Raw genomic sequence first — 9455 nt, forward strand, 5'->3', positions numbered from 1 at the left:
TAGATTTCCATGACGTTGCCTCTGTAGGCCTATATCAGAGGGAATCTTACTAAGAGAACCTGTATTTAGCACGCAGTAAAGTTTTTATCTTGTTGTTTCAACCGTGACTCCCCACTCTAACAACAAGTTGTTTAAAGTTTTAAATAATAGTTTATTTTTAACAACTTGACATGCTTGAAAATTAAAACCTTATAAAACTTGTTTTAAAACGTACTTTTAAACAGCGTTTTACCATTAATGTAATGCTCATAAGCATGATAACACACCGGATTATACCATGGTTATACGTGTATCGTAGAATACCCACGTGTATAATGCAGGTCGCTTTTATAATAACTGAATTATGGTTCCTATATATTTGCCCATTATCATGACGACCCGCTTTGTAAATATAAACCTGTATAAATATTGTACGGAACCCGAGTTGAGTGCGCCCACGCAAGGCCTTTTGTTTTTTTCATTCTTTCATATTTTTTTTCGTGGTTGAGTTATTTATTCTTCCTGCGTGAACTGCGATATGTGAGCAAGGGCAAGGGCGAATTGTAGCTAGTCTGCAGGCACAGACCCTGGTTGAATCTTTGATCGTGTACATGTTAGGTCCATGCTTTGATCAACAAGTGGGTCTTCACGCAAACTCGCAGACTTGAACGATTATAAAACTTGCTGTTCGGGTGTACAGTGCTGCAGTCTCATCAGCCAAACCTACTCCAAACCGAGCGCAGTGGCGTAACAGGCGGGGGACAGGGGGGGGGGCAAGCTCCCCCCTGGCGGATTTCACCGGGAAAATAAAAAAACGGGGAAAAAAGAAAAGGGAGGGAGAAAGAAGGGGAAAAGGAAAGGAGGAAAAGAAAAGGGAAAGGGAAAAGAAAACGAAGAAAAAAATATTTTTTTTTAATGAAAAAGGAAGGAAAGCGGGAAAAGGAACGTGAAAGAAGAACATTTGAGAAAGAACAAATCATTCTGAAATAGGCCTATGTAATGCAATAGCATGATGGGAAATAAATTAAAAGATGACAAAATGGCAAACAATAGTGGGAAATGAAGGCAGAATGGAATTAGTCAAAAGCTAAATTGGAAAACGAAGAAAAGGGACAAGAAAAAAACAACTAAATAACACGACCGGGCTGCCGAGGATTGAAAATAAAGAGCGGGAAGAAAGATGGACTGCATACAACATTGTTCTATAAGCTTGCTAAATTTATGCAAATGAGCTACCGGGGCTTTGCCCCAGACCCCACGCAGTCGGGGCTCTTCATCTATAACCTTCAAATGGCTCTACAACGCCCCCCCCCCTGTAGTGACCCTTCCTACATTAAGCTTTACGTTCAATCACTGGCGTACAGGCGTGCGGGGGGGGGGGTCTTGGTTCCACACCCAAGAGAAAATAAAATAAATTGTAGGAGACAACTTATATTGAAATGAATGGAAACAATGAATTGTGTTATTTGCTGAATATAATGGAAAAATCTATCACATAATTGGAATTTAATTATTTCAATAGGCATTTTTTTTCCAGCTCATTTTGCTCGCTGGTGACTTTTTACAAATTTTCCCACATTGCTATGTTTTGCCCCCTCAAAATAGCATATTTGGTTCAACTGGGTTGAATAAATGTGTTATGTAAAAGCTATATTCTACCCGCGATTTGATTAAAATAGCGGCAATCTGCGAGGTTGATATCAAGAAGTTCTGGGGGCTCCGCCCCGGACCCCAACCGCATAGCACTTCCGTATATGAGTATGGAAGGGTTGGGCCATGGTTCCCAAAAGTTCTACAACCAAGAAAAAAAAGGAGGAAAGAAAAGCAAAGGAAAAGTGTAGGATATGATTTTATGTCAAAAGTGTAGGATATGATTTTATGTCAAAAGTGTAGGATATGATTTTATGTCAAAAGTGTAGGATATGATTTTATGTCAAAAAATATCTCAAAGTTAGATTCTCATGAAAATGTGATTTTTTTCTCGCTCGCTTCGCTCGCTCGAGACTTATATTAAGCAGCTTTTTAGCACATGCGCCATACTGCGCCCCTCGATTTTTTTAAACTCTTTACGCTACTGCCGCAAAGAATCCTGTTCACAGACATGACAGTGGCGTTCAGACCACAAAAAAGGAATGGAAAGAGAGAAGAGTGAAATATATTATTATCTGGATATCATGTTAAAATCTATCACAAAATTTGATTTTTTTTTTAATCAAAAATTTCAAAATTTTTGCTCGCTCGCTCACAACTTTTTTTTTTTTTAAAGATAAATTCTGCCTGATACGCAATCGTCGCCTCATTACACCATTACGCCTGTTCATACCATGATATGACCGGGAAATTTTTGGCTCTCCCCCCCCCCCCCCCCCCCCTGGCCACCGACCCCTGTTACGCCGCTGACCGAGCGATATGTTGTTGTGTTGTTGTTCTCTTGGGTTTTCAGAATGATATGAATCTCTTCTACTTCTAGTCCCGGGGGGCCACTTACATTGACGAGTGTATACCAAGCGCGACCAAAAAACACGTAAAAAGGATGTCTTTATCAAGATCGGGCACGTTACGCACGTAACGTAATAAGGGTGTCAAAAACACAAAAAAAAACGGTATCTATTTTCGCTAAGATAATAAGCTACGTGTGTTAGGGTCATATTTGCGAGGGTATAAAACATAAGAATAATTTTTTTGTAAAGGATGTACTTTTTGCCCCAGCAGTCAAAGTCAACACTTCGTGTTTAGAGTACGATTTGTGCGAGTGTAGGAGGTGGGGCCAATGCCCATGCATGATGTAGGTAAAACCCGGGGGGGCCACTTACATTGACGAGTGGATACCATGCGCGACCAAAAAAACACGTAAAAAGGGTGTCTTTTTCAAGATAGGGCACGTTACGTGCGTAACGTGATAAGGGTGTCAAAAACACAAAATATTGAAAAAAGGGTATCTATTTCGCTCGGAAAAATATACGTGTTTAGGGTCAAATATGCGGGGATGATAAAACAAAATCAAAATGTTTTATAAAGGATGTCCTTTTTGCCCCAACACTACGTGTTTAGAGTCCGATTTGCGCGAGGTGTGGAAGGTGGGGCCGTACTAAACCAAAATTATGGTGTCTATTAAAGGTAAAACCGACGACCGACGGACGCGTGACATAACAATAAAATATATCTGTACTTGTTTAGGGGTTCATTTCAGGGAATACTTGCTAATAGTATCGTTTTGTTTCCAATACTTGTTAAGGGGTGCATTTTCAGAATATGGAAAATACATCGCTGTACTTGTTTAGGGGCTCAGTTCTGGGAATACTTGCCAATAGTATTTGTTTCCAATACTTGTTAAGGGTAGGGTTTCACACGCCAATACTTGTTAAGGGGTGCATTTTCAGAATATGGAAAATACGTGTTTAGGGTGCTTTTCAAGACCCCGTGGTCGCGCATGGTATCCACTCGTCAATGGAAGTGGCCCCCCCGGGAGGTAAAACCGACGACCGATCGCTGTACTTGTTTAGGGGTTCAATTCAGGGCATACTTGCCAAGAGTATCGTTTTGTTTCCAATACTTGTTAAGGATAGGGTTAAGGGGTGCATTTTCAGAATATGGAAAATACGTGTTTAGGGTGCTTTTCGAGACCCCATGGTCGCGCATGGTATCCACTCGTCAATGGAAGTGGCCCCCGGGCTTCTGAGTCAAGAAATTACTATTTTTGCCACTGCTTTTTTTTAGCTTTTTTTTTCCATGAGAGGATGAAATAGCTTCTTTCTCTTTTTTTCTGTTCTATTTTCTTTCGGGTTTTTTGGTCTTTTTTCATTTCCTCTTTTCTTTTTCTTTTTTTTCTCTTCTCTTCTTTTCTTCCATTTTTCATTTCCTTTTTTTCTTTTCTTTTCCTTTCTTTTTTTCTTTTCCTTTATTTTCTTTACTCTTTTCTTTCTCTCTTTTCTTTTCTTTCTTTTCTTTTTTCTTTTCTTTTCTTTTCATTTCTCATTCTTTTCTCTTTTTTTTTTTTTCCTTTTCTTTTCTGTACTTTTTTATTTTCTGTACTTTTTTTCGTTTCTGTATTTTTTTTCTTTTCATGTCTCTTATTTTCCCCTTCTTCAATTCAATTCAATTATTTGACATCCTTTAAAAACATATGTACAAGTATACCACAACAAATGAGTAAAATAATTTAAATCACAGTATAAGCGATAAAAAATGGTAAAAATATAAAGAAATGAAAATAAAATGTAGCGGATGTAGGAAGTCAGAAAGGCCATTGACCTGTCAAAGCCGACTCCCTTGATTACTACATTATGATACGATTAAAAACACAAATAGAATAGTGGCCAAAAAAAAAAAAAAAAAAAAAAAAAAACAGACACGAACATATCAAAATCAACCCCCCCCCCCTTAGATAGGCAGTTGGAATTATTAACTATAAGTAGACAGTTGGTTTTGTTTCAATCTACGTTTCAATGATGAGAATGTAACAGATAATTTTAAAGTATCGGGTAAATTATTCCACAAGTTTGGTCCTTTATAACGAATTGTAGATTTAGAAAGCGTATAACGAAAGAACGGTATATATAATTTGTTTGAATTTCTCGTTACTTAATTATTTATACTGCTATTAAATATAAAATAAGTATTAAAACAAGATGGAAAAGTAAAATTTAAATTGAAATATTTGTACATAAATAAAATAATTTGCGATTCATAAAGTTCATTTAGCTTTAAAAGTTTTAGCTTAAAAAATAAAATATGTGAATGAGCTCTAAAAAAAGAATTTGTTATTACCCTTATTGCTCGTTTTTGAATCACATATATCCTTTGGAATAAATATGATGCACAGCCACCCCAGATAATCAGACAATAGTTCAAATGTGGCAAGATCAAGGTATTATATATATTTACAATGATGCGTAATGGTATTTTTTTTTACTCTGTTCAATACTCCAATTATATAGAAATCTTTTTACAAATGTAATCTATATGATATTTCCATGTCATATTTTCATCAAGAATTACTCCTAAGAATTTTACTTGATTAACCTGCTTAATCGCTTTATTGGCAATTGTTATTCGTATTGCACTGTTATCAATATGTTTATTGTGTGTTTTAAAAATAACATAATTTGTTTTTTCGAAATTAATAAAAAGTTTATTGGCAAGAAACCATCGTTGAATTTTGGCTATTTCAGTATTTGATATAAAATTCATATTAAAAGGATCATTACCAGATAAAAATATTGTTGTGTCGTCCGCAAAGAGAATAAATGATAATATACTGCTAACACTTGGCAAGTCATTTATATACAATAAAAATAATAATGGGCCTAGATTAGATCCCTGAGGTACACCCATTTGTATATTGCTATATGCTGATGAATTATTGCCAATGCTCACATATTGCTTACGATTTAATAAATAACTTTTCAATAATAACAATGGAGTCCCTCTAATTCCATAAAAATACAATTTATGGAATAAAATATTAAAATAAATACAATCAAAAGCTTTTGATAGATCTAAAAATATACTGATTAAACATTCATTGCACTCAAAAGCCTGAGATATGCTATCAACAAATTTTAAAAGTGCATGGCAAGTAGTATGGTTTTTTCTAAAACCAAATTGCTTTTCGAATAAAATGTTATTATTTTCAATAAAAACAATCAACTTATTATATATAATTTTTTCAAAGATCTTACTGAAAATTGATAATACTGATATAGGTCTATAATATTTTAGTGAAGAGGTATTACCACTTTTAAAAACCGGAGTTACTCGGGCGATTTTGAGTGCATCAGGAAATATACCACGTTCTATGGCCAAATTAATGATATTACAAAGAGAAGTCAAGACTATATGTCTAGATTTCTTCAAGACTTTGGGGTGAATGTAATCATACCCTGGACCTTTGCTTACATCAAGTTTCAGGACAACGTTTAAAATATCCCTCTCCGTAGCAGGATGTAAAAACAACGATTTTTCAAAATGACCAGTCATACACTCTCTAAATGAATTTTAGATTTTTTTAATTGTTTTTTTTAATTAAATGCTATTACTGTTGATGTTTTCTCTTAGCTTCACACCTACTGAAGTTAAATGGCCATTGAACTCATTGACTATTTCCTGTTGATCAGTTATTGTACTACCATTCATTTCTAACTCTCTTACAATTGTTTTCGATATATTTCTGTTTAAAGTCTGGTTTATAACATTCCATGTCCCTTTCATATTACCTTGTAGTTTCGCAAATTTCGTGTGAAAATACTCGCGTTTCTTTTCTCTTATGAAGTTACCGAGATCATTACGGCACCTTTTATAGGCGTTTTCACATGTTTCAGATTTACTCTTCAGGTATTTTTGGTACAAAGCATGTTTTCGTTTACTTAGGTTTATGATATCTTTCGTTATCCATGGTTTTCTTTTTGTGTTTACTTTCTTTTTCTTTATCATTGCATTAAAATATCGATTATAAACATCTCTATACAGCTTCAGAAAACAATCATACCCTATGTTTACATTTTCAATTGCGTTCAAAACATCCCAATTTACTTTGCTTAGTTCACTACAAAATAGGTTTATATTTTCATCACTGTAATCTATTTTTTCAATTTCAATATCTTTTTCCTTATTAAAGTTATTATTTTCCAGTACAATAAATGGTGTCAAATGATCACTAACGTCCGTAATTACAATACCACTTTGAATAACTTTTTCAGGAAAGTTATAAAATATATTATCGACAGTCGTCGCACTAGTGTTGGTAATTCTTGTTGGGTTACGAATAAAAGGTAAGTATGAGAAAGTAACGAAGCTATTGAAAAAATCTGCTGTGTCAATTTTTCCATTTCTTTTGAGAAAATCGACATTAAAGTCTCCCATTATTATGCATTCTTTATTTTCTCCTGCAATCTTACTCATACTTCCACTAATATCGTTTAAAGCATCTACAATTTTTCGATTTGGCGGACGATACATCACAGCTACAATATAATTCTTAATCTTATTTGGAATTTCAATGAACAGGCTTTCGATATTTTCAGTAAATGTGACCAAGTCTGGGCGTTTAATATATTTCATGTTATCATTTATAGGCATGCCTACGCCTCCTCCTCTTTTGTTATTTCTGTGTTTGCCTACAAATGTATAACCTGGGATCATACATTCATGTTCTTCCTCATTATTGAGCCATGTTTCACAAGTACCAATAAATGACAATTTCTGACCAATTTCATCAAGACAATTAGTGAATGTCTCAAAATTACACTTTAAACTACGGCAATTTAAATTTGCCAAAATCAGATTTTTCTCACCATGTAATTTCAAGACATAATATTTATTATTTATCGAATTTTCAAAGTACCCATCATTTTCATCAAAACTAGTTTCAGATTCTTGTTCATTTCTTAAAGGCTTACATAAGAAACAATCGTTACAAGTTAAGTTACATTGCCTGCTACATAATACACAGTTACAGTTAGAAGACATTTGGCATTTCTGAGGAAAATTATACAAAAAAAAATATATATATTTATAACAAAAAATATATATATATAACAAAGAAAAATATCAAAGTCTATGGAATATTCTTTATCCTCTTATATATATTTTTTCTTTTGTTATGTTTTGCAAGAACTTCTTTCCGTATCTTTTTTCTGTTACATGATGCTATAGGAGAGAAAACAAAAATGAACTGGATTTGGGGCCTGAGTGAAAGGGAGTATTATGTGTAGGAAAATAAAGAAAGAGAACACTAAAGCAAATTATAGTTTCATATTGGCTCTGCATTAGTCTAGATCTAAACTTAAGGATTTATTTGTTTAGAAAACACCTACACTCACACACCGATTCATCAGTCCCCTCTCTTTTAACCTTCTAGGTGTCAAAAGAGTCCATTCATTGATGTTTAGCTCTATGGTCATACTTATTTATTTTAGCAGACAACCTTCCATGTTGTGAAAGGTAGGCATATAATACGTAGTAAACCTTTCAGGTGACACGACATTTGCTCCTACGACGATTGCTCGAGCTTTATTTCGTCTAAGATGTAGGGTTAGAGATAGGGTTGCAATAACGTGTTATGTTAGGTTTGGGTTTAGGGTAGGGTATAGTGTTAAACCCAGGGTTGAAGTTGGTCATTTGATTAGTATTTGGAATTTAGAGCGGAGCAATAGTCGCCGGAGCAAATGTCATGGAACCCGTTTTTCATGCATGATCTTTCACGGCTGAACAATAAATGCTATTTTGCCTATCTACAATTAGGGTGAAAATCTCGGTAAAGTCGTGATTATGAGGCATCACAATGAATGAGAAAAAGTGGATTTTGTTATCAACAGTGGCGTACAGATTGGGGGATTTGGGGCGCCTGCCCCCCCCCTAAAAAAAACATACCAACAAAAAAAGAGTAAGGAAAGTAAAGGAAAGAAGGAAGGGTAAAATGTGATATTATTTTCTGAATATGACAAAATCTATCACAATTTTTTTATAATAAAAATGTCAAATTGTTTGCTCGCTCGCTTCTCTCGCAATCTTTTATAATGATACGCCATGTCTGGCCCCCTCAAAACTTTTTGCTCATCACGCCACTAGTTATCAGGGCAGAATAACTAACGACTGGGTACATATAATGAATTATTAACTGCAAATGAATAGGGGCTAAAATTCATACTTCGGTTATATACACCCTGTCTTACACGGGCAGTGAACACACGAATGCGTTGCACATGAATACTTTCAATTTTGTAAGTGCACACACGTAAAAATAATAACAAAATGTCTAATTTATAGATCCCTATATACAGATTAATCAATTTATTTAAAATGATATTAGCATTACGTTAATAAAATAGGTATAAAATACATGAATAAGGGTGTGCATGTATAGCCTACACATGTTGATTATAACAGAGCCCACCAACCAAAACGCTCATAGACTAATAGACGTATAATCTCAAAATTGAACTTCCAATTCAATGGTATGTCGTTACCATGGTTGTCTAACATTAATGCCATTGGCGTCTCCCCCTCTCCTCCCAAACGCCAAAATATGGGCTATACCTGACGTACAAGGAAGACTATTAAGCCAAATGAATCCTCTCATCAGTGGTGTACTGAGGGGCCAGATATGCCGTATCGTGCAAGAACTTTTTAAAGTTGCGAGTGAGCGAAGCGAGCGAGCAAGAATTTCGATATTTTTAATACAAAAATCAAATTTTGTGATAGATTTCGGCACAATATTCAGAAAATAATGTATTTCATCCTCTTATCTATCCCTTTCATCTCTTTTTTTCTTGGTCGTTTTTTTTTTTTTTTTTTTTTTGGGGGGGGGGGCAAGCGCCCCAAGCCCTCCATCTGTCCGTCACTGCGTCTCATCCTTTAAAAATAATGTGGAATGGGTCACCAAGTATACTTGAAAAGTTCCAGGATAAAAAATGGAAAGTTCGAAATTCACGCTTAACTTATACCTCACCTCATTATATATACACAGAAATCAAACA

This window comes from Lytechinus pictus, chromosome 15 (assembly GCF_037042905.1).
Source record: "Lytechinus pictus isolate F3 Inbred chromosome 15, Lp3.0, whole genome shotgun sequence".
NCBI classification, from domain to species: domain Eukaryota; kingdom Metazoa; phylum Echinodermata; class Echinoidea; order Temnopleuroida; family Toxopneustidae; genus Lytechinus; species Lytechinus pictus.